General features: G+C 41.2%; 1 long non-coding RNA gene across 1 annotated transcript; it reads left to right on the forward strand.

The window, feature by feature from the left end:
• The first annotated feature begins 188 nt into the window (after positions 1 to 188).
• On the forward strand, positions 189 to 15,608 carry LOC109162623. The gene is made up of 3 exons (XR_002051121.1): positions 189 to 259; positions 12,116 to 12,121; positions 15,595 to 15,608. It is a non-coding gene; the product is annotated as an uncharacterized LOC109162623 (long non-coding RNA).
• The last annotated feature ends 191 nt before the right edge of the window (positions 15,609 to 15,799 follow it).

The following is a 15,799-nucleotide window of genomic DNA, read 5'->3' on the forward strand; positions in this document are numbered from 1 at the left end:
TTTTTTAATTTTTTTGTATTTGGCTATTAAAGAAATAAAGTTAAAAGAAAATATTTATTTTGGTTAACGACACGATGCGCAAAAGTAGATGTCCAATATTAACGCTCAAGATAAAATCTTAGTTATATTTGAAATATTTTTTAACTAATACGAAGTGGTATATAAAATTTTTTTAAAATAATACATAGTTGTAGAATTCATCTTATATTAAAAAGTATAGGTGATAATTTGGATAATAATTATGGTATGATTAATAATTGTTAAAGTAAAATTTTTAGATATAGTAAATGATTAAATATAATTATAGTAATATTTAATATATATTAACGGAAGTTTAACCGTGCAAGATAATTTTGCTCGATAAACATAATAGTACAATATGTGTAACACAATGGCAACTCAATAAATATAGAAATACATACGTAAATCATGATTATGGATGGAAATAGGCCGAGCCGAACCGAGCTTTTTAAAATTAGGCATGGGCCTGTTACGAAAATCTAAGGCCTAGACCGGAGTCTGAGCCTGTATGTAGGTTTTTTGTTAGGCTCAAGCCTGAGCGGAAAATTTTACTGTGGACCATGGTGCATGTAGCAGTGTGGTCCATGAAGTAAGTAGCATTTTTTTTTAATACAAGTAAGTATCATTTTAATTACACTTCAGTTTTATTTGACAAGATTGCTCTGTTTTTCAGTTTCATTTTCCACACACACTAGTTTCATTATAGCAATTGACGGTAAAAATGTTACCAGTAATAATAATATTAGAATAACATTGTGTGAAAGAGTGACAATAGTTGTATTGCCTTAGTGTCTTAGTATAGAAAGTACAATGTGTCTTTGTCCAGAGTATTGAACGTCCCCTTTGCTAGCTGATGAGAGCCCCATTTATACTAGAGTCCTAACGGTAACAACATGGGACATAAATGGGGGAGCCTAAGCCTTTAATTCCCTCTCATCAATGGTGGCTTCAATGATAGTAAATGTGACACCTGTTGGAATTCCTAATCGTTGGAGTTTTGTCCGTTGGGGTCTTGCCCGTTGGGTTCCCATGTGATGCCGGGTCAGATGCCCACTTATGATCCGGGTCGGGTGCCAACCCTATTATCCTGTCACCAGTCCCCCCTACTTCTGAGTCAACGAATGTGTTTGAGTTGACTACCGAGTAAGACTGAATTTGCTTGATATCGTGTAGAATACCGGTTGATCCTGAGTATGTGATTTTATTTTACAAATCACATATGATTTTATTTTAATTTTTATGCTGGCCGAGACAGGCTTTGGCCTAGGTTGGAAGAGGTGCATGCCTCCGACCGATCGCGGCCGAGGCATCGCCTCGACTGATCGTGGCCGAGGCATCGGCTCAACCGATCGCGGCCGAGGCTTCGCCTCGACCGACCGTGGCCAAGGCGTCGCCATGACCGACCGTGGTCGAGGCGTGCGCCTCGGCCGATCGTGGCCGAGGAGTCGCCTCGACCGATCGTGGCCGAGGCGTCGCCTCGACCGATCGTGGCCGGGGCGTTGCCTCGACCGATCGTGGCCGGGGCGTTGCCTCGACCGATCGTGGCCGAGGCGTCGCCTCGACCGCTCGTGGCCGAGGCGTGCGCCTCGGCTGATCGTGGCCGAGGCGTCGCCTCGACCGATCGCGGTCGAGGCGTGCGCCTCGACCGATCTTGGCCGGGGCAGGCTCCGGCCTATTTTTTTTTTTTTCCCGAGACGGACTTCGGCGTTGGCCTAGGCGTCGCCTCGACCGATCGTGGCCGGGGCGTCGCCTCGACCGCTCGTGGCCGAGGTGTGCACCTCGGTCGTCGAGGCGTTGCCTCAACGGATTGCGGCCGAGGCGTGCGCCTCGACCGATCGTGACCGGGGCAGGCTCCGACCTATTGTTTTTCTTGTTTTTATTTTTTATTTTTGCCGAGACGGACTTCGGTGTTGGCCGAGGCGTGCCTCGGCCAAACTGTGTCCGAGGCGGGCCTCGGCCAAACTGTGGGCGAGGCGGGTGCCTCGGCCATCCGAGTCGAGTCACGTCTCGGCCAACCTGTGGCAGAGGCGTGCAACCCGGTCCCTTTTTTTTTTTTTGAAACAACATGGGCGGACCGCGATTACCAAACACTAGTCTCAAATGACTACCAGAATATTAAGAAAAATAATTAATCAAATATTTCGAGCTTCATACCCGATCGATCATCCTTGCAGATGATGTGGACTTGTAGATCCTTTTTGCCAATCTTTTTGTATGCTTTAACGTAACAACTGCGGGCCGCTCGCTGGTCTCCTCTGATGACCCCTATCCCATTCGGAGTAGGGAACTTCATACACAAGTGTTCCACCGACACTATGACCTTGAGGTTCTCCAGTGCCGGCCTCCCTAATATGATGTTGTGCGCACAAGTGAGTCTTACCACGATGAATTCCACGTCGAGTTTGCGAATGTTAGGGCTCGTGCCTATCTCTACTGTAAGACCACTGACCCCTCCGTTGCCATTGAATCCAGAGAGTGGGGTACGTACTTCGTTGAGCTGGTTTCTAGGTATCTCTAACTTGGTGAAGGCGTCGTAATACATCACATTGACTGAGCTTCCCGTGTCAACTAAGATGCGACGGACAATGACATCATTGACGTCCATCTCAATCACTAGGGCGTCACGATGTGGTAACGGGCCCTCTGGGAGGTCATCATCAGAGATGGTGATGACCTCCTGTCTCTGTTTCTTTTCTCTGGGAAGACTCACCACTTCTCCCACGTATAGCTGCCGGCTCCACTTCTTTCTTTCCGTGGGCGTGTCGCCTCCTGCGGGTCCACCATAGATAAAGTGTATGGTGTGCTTCTTTTGTCATCTGAGCGCCACCTCGGTTTCTTTCTCGCTATCATTCTGCTCAGATATTTGGTCATGGTCTCTTTTTTTTGGCGTTCGAGGTGGACGACTCGGTGCCATCCTCATTCCTCCAGACATTTTTTGGTGGATTGTGTTGCGGCTGTTGCTGCTGCTTGGATCGCTTGACGAAATGTCGGAAGTAGCCCTGTTGGATGAGTTCTTCTATTTGTCTCTTCAAAAAGTGACACTCATCCGTATCGTGGCCGGCTTTCCTATGAAACCTGCAGTACTTTGTTTGGTCTGACTTTGGGGAGACCTTCATGCACTCCTCGGGGAATTCATCATTCCCATCTCCTCAGTTTGCTTTAGAATGACACTGACGGGATGGGTAAGAGAAGTTAAATTACGCAAGGGGACCAGGCGAGGTCGTTCGTGGTCTCGGCCTTTCCCTGCGGTTGGGTGGTTCGAGAGTGACGCCTGGCTGGGCGGACCCACTTTCCCAGGCTTCCCACCTTTCCTACCATCCTCTTCATCCTTCTTCTTCCTGTCGACGTCCTCTGCTTCGGCATAGCGGCTAGCCGTCCTTATCATATCTTCGTAAGAGCAGGGGTGGTGGGCGTTCAGCTGCTTGTGGAAATACCCTGATCTTAAGGCATGGATAAATATCGGGATCGCCGCCTTGGAGTCGAAGTCGTAGACATTATTGACTTCCTTTTTCCATTTTATCATGAAGTCTTTGAGGCTCTCGCCTCTATCTTGCTTCACTACACAGAGGTGAGAGAAGGGCTTCTTACGCTGTATGCTACCAGAGAAATATGTCAGGAAGCTCTTGGACAACTCCCCAAAATTTTGGATCGACCTATCCGGGATGGTATTGAACCAGTCTTGGGCCGCTCCATCCAGGGTGGACAAGAACGCTCGGCACATGATGGCGTCCCCTGCCCCGATCATTACCATAGCAGCCTTGTACCTCGTCATGTGGACACGTGGGTCAGTGGCCCCCGTGTACTCCTTGATGGCGGGCAACCTAAAGTCCCTTGGCAAAGGTACATCCATGACGCTTGGGGAGAATGGCGCTGCCATCCGTACCTCGGGTTCCGGCAACTGCTCCCGTGCCTCCACCCTTCTTGCTAACTCCTCGATTCTTCTCTGCAGCCTCTCGACCACGGCCGACTCGTCCGGGTGCCACCGCGGGGCCGGCTGCCGCTCCTCCGTGTGTCGGCGTGGAGCTAGTTCATCGACGTGCCGTCTATCTGAATGTCGACGCGGAACTGGTTCCTCGACGTTCCGTCCATCCAAGTGTCGGTGTGGAACCCGCTCCTCAGCGCGTCGCTTCTCCGCCGAGTGCCGACGCGGAGCCGGCTCATCAACATGTTGCTCTTCCAAGTGTCGACGTATGGCCGACTCATCAACGTGTAGGCGTGGGGTCGGCTCCCGAGACTCACCCACCTCCTCTGTGGGTGATCTCTCGGCTTCTCTGTTTTCGTATTGGCGAGGGCCTCTGGCAGAGGACCCCTCGGCCCGTGATCCTAATCTTTGCCGCACGGGCGCCCTCTGTCCCAATCGTTCTGGTGCAAATTGGGAAGGGCCTGGTTGTCGTCTGGCCGGTCCACTTCTTTAGGTCTCTACCCTTATTTCATGGAGCCGCGGCGGGGGCACTTGGCCTTGCAGTCCCACCGCCACCTGATTTAGCGCTGCCATCACTGCTTGCTGAATGGTCGCCTGGAGATTCACAACTTGGTTCGGCCCTCCATTGTTGAGTTGGTCTCGAAGGTCCCCTCCATTGTTGAGTTGGTCTCGAAGGTCCCCGGGCCTCCCGTTGTTGAGCTGTTCTCGGAGGTCCCCTCCACGATTGTTGGTGAGTTGGTCCCGGAGGTCACCTGAGGCATTGCCATTGTTCACATTGTGGGATCCGTGGGAGCTGCGGGACACCATCTTTCAAGCTTGCTGTTGAAAGAGGAATGAGTTGTGTGTGTAGTCGCCTGCTTGAGTATTGGACTCAGGCTCTCAATGAAAGCACCAATGACTGTAAAAATGTTACCGGTAATAATAATATTAGAATAACGCTGTGTGAAAGAGTGACAATAGTTGTATTGCCTTAGTGTCTTAGTATAGAAAGTACAATGTGTCTTTGTCCAGAGTATTGAACGTCCCCTTTGCTAACTGAGGAGAGCCCCATTTATACTAGAGTCCTAACGGTAACAACATGGGACATAAATGGGGGAGCCTAAGCCTTTAATTCCCTCTCATCAATGGTGGCTTCAATGCTGGCTTCAATGATAGTAAAGGTGACACCTGTTGGAATTCCTAACCGTTGGAGTTTTGTCCGTTGGGGTTTTGCCCGTTGGGTTCCCATGTGATGCCGGGTCAGATGCCCACTTATGATTCGGGTCGGGTACCAGCCCTATTATCCTGTCAGCAATATCAAAGTATCATTTTAATTCTAGTACAATTTCATTTAACAATATACATTATTGCATGAGCTCTATTTTGTATAGTGTCATTTTCCACACACAATAGTTTAATTATAGTAATATTAAAGTACTATTTTAATTACCCTCTATGTTCATTTGACAATATATGTTATTGTATGACTCTGAATTTTAGTTTCATTTTCTATATGCACTAGTTTCATTATAACAACACTAAAGTATCATTTTAATTATACTACAGTTTCATTTGACAATATACATGGTTGAATGAACTCTATTTTTTAGTTTCATTTTTCACACACACAAGTTTCATTATAGAAATAGTTGAGTATCACTTTAATTCTACTACAGTTTAATTTGATGACCATAATCCATAGTATAACAAGAGCCTGAGCCTACAATTGGCCTAGTCTGAAACCTTTTTAAAAGCCTGTTTAATATGTAGGTCATTAAAAAGGATTTAAAGTAAGTCATGTTTGGCGACTCGCTTCCACCTGCTGACCAATCTTCTCCGATGATTGACATCGTGCATGAGACGCCGCTGGACAACGACGCTGGTTTCCTCACTCCTCAATCTGGTGCTTCAACACCGGCAGCCTTCGGAAGAACACTTCGGGAACCGTAAGATTTCTACGGGAAGATTTCTGGTACACCCTATGCATTTAACTCACGGTTTGCAGCCCTCGATCAGTTAGAGGATCAGAATATCCAAGTTGGTTTACCAGCACAGCCACCAAGCTCTAGTAGCCCGTCATTGACACATGCAAACAGAGGAAAGGCTAAGCTACATTCAACCCCTAGATGGAAGTGTCTATAAATGACGATGATAAAGGCTTTTGGATTCAACCAGAAGCCTTTTCTCCACTCTCGCGAGGAACTATCAATGTTTTTGGCAGAGGAAGAGGTGGAAGGGGAGGATATTCAAGGAAAGCTGCAGCAGAAGCCGAGCATATTGTGGTGTGAGGTACAGACAAAGGCAAGACCTATAATGCAGATCCTGGAGTCACAAGCTCGAAATGATCCGCAGGACAATAGAACTACACCCCAAGCAGAATTAGAGCAATCCAATGATGCTATGGAAGTGGAAGGTTGACAAGTGAATGATCATGTAAGACTTTCCCGTATAATATATTTTATATATTATGGGTCTTACTTATGTGGTGCAAGTGGACTAGGCCCATTAAGTAATTGGTTGGACTAGACATTTAGGTTTAAGTCTGTATTCCACCAATGTTCCTATATAAAACCTGTATTATGGGATACAGGATACATGATATTATGTGGTACTCATACTGCTCAGAAAATACCAGTACACCATCTAGGGTTCTGAGTCAAGTATGGGACAAAACGGCTAACCCTATTCTACAGATCTACCGTTCAAGAGGCAATACAACAGGATATCAACCATGACTGGAGATCTACAGTCTTTATGCTTCCGCTACTATGAGTTAAGTTTCTCGTAGATTATTCTCTATATAGTTAGATCATATTTAGATCTTATAGATCAACATGGAGGCAGTTTTCCATTCGCTCTTCCGAGCGCCGCCGGCTCACATAAAGCAGCTTGTGGAGGGATTGCTAGAGACAATTCTGGACAATGGCTGCATGGATTCATTCATAACATTGGAATATGTTCACCTACGGCAGCCGAAGCTTGGGCTTTGCTTAAGGGTATCCAACTAGCTCGCCACCTTCACTTGGACCAGGTAATATTCGATTGCAATTTCAAAGACATAGTTGATTGCGTCTTAAATAATAAGAAGCTTGGCAGCATGGCAGATAACATCGTTGTAGCATGCGCAAAAGAACTCAGAAACTTTAGTGAATGGCAAGTTAATGTCATTCATCGAGAACAAAATTCAGTTGCGGACATACTTGCAGCAATGGCTATTAGCAAACCAGGGGCACCCAATTTCTTAGTCAACCTCCGGACGAGGTCATAAAAGTAGTAGATGATGATGTTATTGGTGTCCCATTATGGCGACAACTGATGTAATAACTTGTATACTTGTGTATCCCCTTCCTTTATAAATAAATGTTTTTAAAAATCATGCTTTGAGCTTATTTAAAGCCTACATGTTAAGTCTTTTCAAAAATTTTGATAAGTATTTCTAAATAATTTTAGAAATATACCTAATACAAAACTAATATATAACTACATAAGTATATCATCATAATGCAACACATAATAACATTAAAACATAAAATAAAATAAAATAAGTCATGACTTTAGCATGCTCATTAACTTGTTTAGGAATAAATTTAATTGTATCATTGCTTGTCATCCTATATAATCTCATAAATAGTTAACAATCAACTTACATAATTAAGTCGTGACACTTTATTAAATATTATAACAGTAAGAACAATTAATAAACAATAAGAACACTTATCAAAATTAACAACAATGTTTATAGTTGAATCAAAATTTAGAATGAAATTTTGGAAGTGGAGGGTTAGGGTTTGGTAATTATATATACTTGGAGTTATATTGTAAATATTGTTGTAATTCGGCCTATCAACTTGTTAGTTCTCGCGTGATAGTTGTACGGTAACGCATCGATTGTATGTATGAAGAATATTGCAATATGGAATGGAAGAGTAGAGAGAAAAATATAACACAAGAATGTAGAACTCAAGAACACAAGTTCTCTCTTTCATTATGCCTTGAACATGTATATATATACATCTATATAACCCTTCATTTTCTATAACATAAATAATGGAATAAATATAAGGCAAATGAAAGGTCTTGTGATAATGGCCATAATAATAATAATATTTATAACACTCCCCCTTGGCCATTATCAAACTATACTCATGCCTCGTTAAAAACCTCGCTAGAAAAATCCAGTGGGAAAAACCTAGACGAGGAAAAGAGTACACGAAGTATGTTGATCCATGTGTTGCACCGGTTGCCTCATTAAAAAACCTTAGCCTAAGAAAACCCAGTGGAAAAAAAACTTAGCCAAGGAAAAGAGTACAAACATAAGCCTTCTGGGTATAATCTTCAAGATTTCAAGAGTCTTCAGGACTATCCACTCAAGTGCACCAACATCGGTTGCCTCATTAAAAACCTTAGCTTAAGAAAACCCTGTGGGAAAAACTTAGCTAAGGGAAAAAGAGTACAATATTCGTAGCATAATATTCAGGATATCAAAAGTCCTCTAGATTGTCCATTCTAGCACAGCTAGGCGTTGTTGCTCCCCCTGAAGATAACAATCTTCTAAGCCCACGCATCCCAATTTTATGAACATATTACTCAAAAATGGATGTAGGCAGAGACTTAGTGAACATATCTGCAAGATTGTTCAGTGGGGAAAACATTCTCAATAAGAATTTTACAACTCTTCTAGAGTTCATGTGTGTAGAAGGACTTAGGTGCAACATGTTTTGTAAGGTTCCCCTTAACAAAACTATTACTTGCTTGTGCAACACAATCTTATTTGTCCTCATATGGGACATTGGGGGTAAAAGTATAACATAACCAGTTTTGAACTTGGCATCATAGGGATAAAATAAAAGAGCTAATGCCCAAGTTGCCCATCAAAACCACATATTGGTTTCTCACATAAACGTCAAAATCTTTGTACCTCGAAGGTGTTGGAGGATATGTTAAATACCATTCCAATTTTCATTGTAGGGAGAAGCACTAAATCTTGCTAGCAATTTCATCGCAAATTCAATATCAGGCCTGATGCGATTATGGAACTTCTAGTTCAATAATAGTGCTCCAATAGCAATGAAGTAATGGACTTCCAGTCCCTAAATATCCTCATTATAACCTTCGAGTCTAAATGGTCATTTATCTACTTCAAGAGATTATTGGACAACCGTTTGTGCGATAAGTAAATAATACTTGTCTATATAAAACATCTTCAAGATATTTTTCAAGTAGGCTAACTGGTGTATAAAACTTCTTCAATGAGAAGCTCGATCTTTAGGTCGAGACAATACTTGGATTTCCAAGTCTTTTATTTTAAAACTGCATTTTTCGGCATGAGCTAATATCACCAAGCTCTCTATGTGTTTCAATGATATTTAAACCGTCAATATCGACTGCGATGATAAATAAATAACTCCATTAGCAATTCTTTAACGAACACATAATGGTACATATTATTTATACATTCCTTCTTCGGGAGGAAAACACTCAGTCAATAATATTCAAGTCATACAAAGACTTTAGTAGTTTAATGATACACGTTGAGATTTTCACTTTCCACATTCCAAAAGTGTTGAATCCATCGGGGATTTACAAATAAATATTAGCGTCTAATGACCAGTAAATTACGGTCATGACGTTCATCAACTGCATATCTAAATTCATAATTCACTGCCAATAATGTTAATTTGCGGAACGTAATGCCATATGTTGTGGGAGAGAATATTTGATCAAAATCAATTCAGGGTCTCTGCGTAAATCCTTAAGCTACCAGTCTCGCTTTATATCATACCACCATATTGTTTGTATTTCTCTTTCGTACAAACACCCATTTGTAACCTACAGGGTTAACATTAAATGGTGTACGTGTTATAAAGAGAATACAGTTTTAGCGAGCTGAGCTGTACATGCCTTAATTGCTCCGTTATACATAAAAAAATACCAAGGCACAACTGGTGCCTAGCTCTGGATCCAGATTCTCATATAACGAGAACAATTTGTAAAGGCAATTCTGTTGTCGACAACTATAACATTTTTCATAAATCTCTCCCATATATATATAAAATAATGGCAATTTCTAATTCAACCAGACTCTAGACATTTCCCAAAGATATTTTTATCTGGTCGTTCCGCATCCCAGTATTATGATTTTGGGTGCACCTATAATTTTACTGGGATTTTTCGCCTTCCGAACGAATGTCTTCTGGACGAATATCTGCAGGACATACTTCTTTAAGCGATTTCAAGAATGACACCATTTTCTACTAGATTTAGCTTTCCGCGGATTATACCAACATGTCTCCACGCTTCTGGCGTCAAGGAGCATTAGTAGATACATATGGTCCAAGTTGGGGAAAATATGTAGGACCTAGTCACTCCTTTTATGATCAATATATATATTGGCAGATTAATTACCTTCTGAACTTCTAGTTCAGTTTACTTCTTCTGAACTTCTAGTTCAGTCTACCTAGTACGTGGATTTAAATATTGAAGATCAATCATTCATAGAATTTCTCGGCATTCTATAAAATTTGAGATCTTATCTCCCCCTAATGCCGTGAAATGATCTTCATAAAGTGTGCAATCAGCGTACCTAATTATATATTGATCCCGTATCATGGGCTCTAAGAATTTAAATAACAGACGGAGGTTTATAATCAACATATACATGCCCACAAAGGTACGCTATGGTGGTGATATAGGAAAAAGACTGCACACTGTGAATAAAACGCAGATGGGAAATGTTTGGTTTTATACCACGTACTAGGTTCTAGGGGAATAATTATGATATGCAGTAGGTGAGATTGTGATAACCACAATAGCATATAAAACTGATGTCCCCAACAAGAAAATATATAATCAGATATGAAAGCATACATATCAAATGATATTATAAGGGTACACAACAATCATAGGGAAGCTGTGAAGCTTGTCAAATAAAATAGATCTTCAAGATTTCCCAAAAATCCTTATCCTCAACTTTACATTAGTTCACTCACTGGTTTGGGAATTGCTTTGTGCAAATTCACATGATATAATTCACTCCCCCATTTGCTTCGGGCAAACTAATATGAAATGATTTATTCCTTCGTTTGCTTCGGGCAAACTGATATGATATCATTTTCTTCTATCTTTCAAATTAATAACATCTAAATCAATCATATCATGTAAGGCATAAGTCAAGGATCATTCTTATAAAGGAGTATACCACTCCTTAAACAACACAGAATTGCACTAAGCCATAATCGGAGAGGGATTTGTCATGTTGACATCTTAAATTTAGTCAAAAGATGATTATCATAATTTGTTGATAATAGCAATCCTTCCGGGATTGATATAGGATTTATGGAACAAATAATAATTCAATTTTGAATTAGCAACCGGTCAATTGCATACGAGAGTCATGTTGCATGCATGAGAACAAAATTGAGTAAATAAGCATGCAAATTAAGAGGAGTAACTCCGAGAAGTAAACTTCCTCCGGAAAATAAAGTTCCAGAAAGTAAAAAACATTCGAAAAGTAAAATTTCAAGAAGATTAGAAAGTTAAGCTTATAGAAGTAAACTTTCCGAATAGTCACTTCGAGTAGTAAAATTAGCAAGGAAAAAGTGAAAAACAGCAAAGTAAAATCACTTTGCATTCATAATAATTTGCGTCCAAAAAAAACTTAACTTTTCGAATATTACGGTCATGAATTAACTTTTCGGATGCTTCAGGCATAAACTAACTTCTCGGATGCTTCAAGCATAAGCTAACTTCTCGGATGCTTCAAGCATGAGATAACTACTCGGATACTTCATGCTTCAGGCATGAACTAACTTTTTTTGGCCATGAATATATTTTCATGCATTGTTCAAAACATTATCATGACACCAATCATTTCTTCATCAATACCTCGTCATTTCATTATCATCATTTATCGCAATATTTGCTTCAGGCAAATTAGCTAGAATCATCAAGATGAGGTTCATTCTCCGATGAGCAAATGCTTTAGTGCGCGGCACGTAGGGATCAATACCCTTCAGACCCAATTGTTAGCAAATCTGCTTCTGGCTAAGATTTTGCCTCGATAAGTTTGGTCATCCTTGAATATCTTGATCACTTTATTTCTTATTCTGAGCTCGAAACTCATACCACACTGGTTATAATCTCGACCACAACCCCTTATGAAGTTACTCAACTAGATAACATTATGTGCTTCAGGCACCTGTGCAAAATCAACCAAACATGCACTTTGATTCTTCATCAACAACTAGTTATGTTTCTTAGCCACAAGAAGTGCTAAAATCACCTTAGGATGCTTCTCATAATTTGTTGTCTTGTACTATTGCTGGAGTACAAATTACTCACACGAAAAGTTGACAATGTCTTTTCAATTAAATATTTCTCTAAAACTTCTTGTTTAGAGTTTCACTTCTGAGACTATTTTGTGCAGAGCTGAATTATAGTCAGTTACTGACTTATAATCTTAAAACTTAAGATTAATCTAGTCAAATTGTGTCCGAGGAAGGACAATAGATGACTACTAGTCAAAATGGTCCTTCAGGGACTTACATAACGCAATAGGGACTTTTTCAATCAAATACTCATTTTTAAGATCGTAGTTCAAGTAGTGACGTATGAAAATGAGAGCTTGTGCCTTCTGGGCATCGATGCTCTGTGACTTAGCAAAAAAAGCTTGGCTCAATTCTTTGGATGCCAAATAAATTTCAATATCTAGAACCCAACAATTGCTTCCTTCATAAGCGAGTTCAATAAATTCACATTTGACAATGGAAGACGTAATCTACAAAACATATATCATATATTCTCATATACGTTCATAATATCACATGTTTATAGCAAAATAAAGAATTTAATATCTTCTAGATGCAAAACGAACTTTCCGGGATGAAGTCAAAATATAAAATCTAAAAACAAATTGATCTTTCGAATATACACAAATTAAAAACGAAATGGTGCAACACGAATCGGTGAGGCAAACACCAAATTGATGCAGCAAGCATCGACTTGTGTTTATAGCATCAACTCGTGCTACAAGCAACAAGGCACGAATCGGTGCGGCAAACACCGAATTGATGCACCAAGCATCGACTCGTGTTTATAGCATCAACTTGTGCTACAGGCAACAAGTAGTGCTTCACTCTCCAATACACCAAATTCATGCTCTCAAGTCATCAATTAAGCTTTAAAGTCTTACTCACTCTTAAGCTTCCACAAAATAAACTTTAACAATCTTAATTAAAAATCATTCATTCATTGCCTAATCGGCACAAAAACTAATTGCTAATCACATGCAAACGACATATCATAAAAACATAATAATGCACTACATCATAGGGTATATAACATACAAAGTATGCGAAATGAAAATAATATGTATACATACATTGCATCTTTATACGAAAAGCCACTTCTATTTACACAAACATATATATCACATGCTTTTCTTTCAATTTGAAGAATCAAAAATAAAATTGGAAATATATATAGGAATTTACACAATCATATATATACGAACCAGTATGTGCAATTCATATTTCAAATTTTAGAATCAATATGTATCATATCAATCATGCATTTCATAATTATATCAAGAGGTGTAGAATCAACATGTGCCATATAAAACATGTATTATATAAAAACATGTATTGTAACAGATTCAGGCATACCGTTCACCGAAGATTACGATAGAGACTTGTGCTGATAACGTGTTGTAATTCGGCCTATCAACTTGTTAGTTCTCGCGTGATAGTTGTACGGTAACGCATCGATTGTATGTATGAAGAATATTGCAATATGGAATGGAAGAGTAGAGAGAAAAATATAACACAAGAATGTAGAACTCAAGAACACAAGTTCTCTCTTTCATTATGCCTTGAACATGTATATATATACATCCATATAACCCTTCATTTTCTATAACATAAATAATGGAATAAATATAAGGCAAATGAAAGGTCTTGTGATAATGGCCATAATAATAATAATATTTATAACAAATATAAAAATATATATATAATAGATTTTTTTTTTGAAAGAAAAGATTTCCATATATTACGAAATCAAATAAGAAGTAGAGTCAGCCACAGAGTCCCAATATATCGTGCTAGCCTGATCAAAGGCCGCAGAAGCTAGTGTGTGAGCAAGCAAATTAGTTGTTCTAGGCACATAACTAACTAAACAAGTAGTAAAAGTAGATAACGAAGACTTGCAATCTGAGATAATGAAGCCAGTATAAGAAAGAAGCTCGCAATGGTCATTTAGCAAGAAACGACGTAATTCAGTACAATCCGTGAGCATCTCCAAAGAAAGATCTCCCCGATTCTTCAGCCAAGATAGCACCTCCTTGCACGCAAAAGCCTCCGCCATAAAAGGAGAATGACAATCTGACAAGGGGCCGCTGATCGCCGAGACAAAAGCACCCCCCGGCGCGAATAGCACAACACCGAAAGTAGCCCTCCCCGTCGCCGCTCTGTAACCCGCGTCTAAGAAACATCTGGGTCGTGTAAACGGTGGCAGCGACAATGATCCAGCAGACGTGGACGCCCTAGCATTGTTCGAAGCAGAGGACGCCGGAGCGTCATGAGCAGCCTACCATGCAGCCAGCGTAAACCGCGCCACCGCTCCTATTTTCTCCAGTCTCGGCAGAGACTTCTCCCATACGGCCGAGTTCCGTGCTCTCCAAGTGTGATACATAGCTGCGACAAGAAGATGAAAGTTATCCTCAGTAAACAAAGCCATGGCACTGGTTATCCAAGCATGCAGCGTGCTGCCGTGAATCGAGCCGGTAGGCAAGGCCAAGGCATTCAAAACCCGGAGAGTATAATCACAGATCAAGAAGACATGTTTGGTGTCCTCATTATCAACACCACACATGGGGCAGACTAGGTTATATCGACTCTTCTCGTAATTAAATTAGCTGTAGTAGGGAGAATATCACAAAGCGCCCTCCACATAAAGGTTTTCCATTTTGGGGAGATTTTTAATTTCCATGGAGCAATCCATTTACCAAACGCCCCCGACTGCGTCTCTAAAGTCCCAACAATGCACCTATACCCATTCTTCACTGAGTAACACCCCCTGGGATCATCATGTCGATACCAAGAATCCTCATAATCAGGGCAAACGGGGATGGAAAGGATTCGGGCCACATCATCATGCTCAAATAGATCGGTTAAAATATCATAGTCCCACGAACCATATTCCTGGTCCATCAACCCAAAGACCCTTGCACCACTCAATTCCATAGGCATCTCAGTCTGAATCATAGGGTTTGGCTCACCAGGAAGCCAAAGTTGTCCCCATATCAGTGTATCCTTGCCATTACCAATTCTGCGTACCCGCCGGCGGCGGTCTCAACTTCCATCGAGTGCCCGACGGGCAGTCGCCTACCCGCCGGCTGCCCGCTGGAACTGGGCAGTACGGGGCAGCGAGTAGGTGGTGGAGATTTGTCCCCGCACCTACCCCCACTGGTACGAAGGTAAAATTCCAGTTTTGGGGTTCACTCGTGGAACTCAAAACCATGTCCAAACACATTCTAACATGCAACAACAACACCACGGACTCAATTAACGAAGATTAAACCAAGAATAATTCCAAATACGCTCTAACACGATTCCTAAGCATGCCAAGACTAAACATCAATCAAGTAACGGTTCGGGAGCATCCGGAACCTCAAGAACATCAAGAAATCTATATGCAAAGTCCTAAAGACAAGTCCTAGGCTAGACTCAACACCCGATCATGCATAAACCCACCCAAATATACCAAGAACATCACAACAACGAGATTCACGATATAAACCCTAGGGACAAGCTCTAGACATAAATAAAATACAAGATTACACATATAATCAATCACAACATCAAGATCACCAAGATTATC

The sequence above is a fragment of the Ipomoea nil genome, unplaced genomic scaffold (assembly GCF_001879475.1).
Source record: "Ipomoea nil cultivar Tokyo-kokei standard unplaced genomic scaffold, Asagao_1.1 scaffold2957, whole genome shotgun sequence".
NCBI lineage: Eukaryota > Viridiplantae > Streptophyta > Magnoliopsida > Solanales > Convolvulaceae > Ipomoea > Ipomoea nil.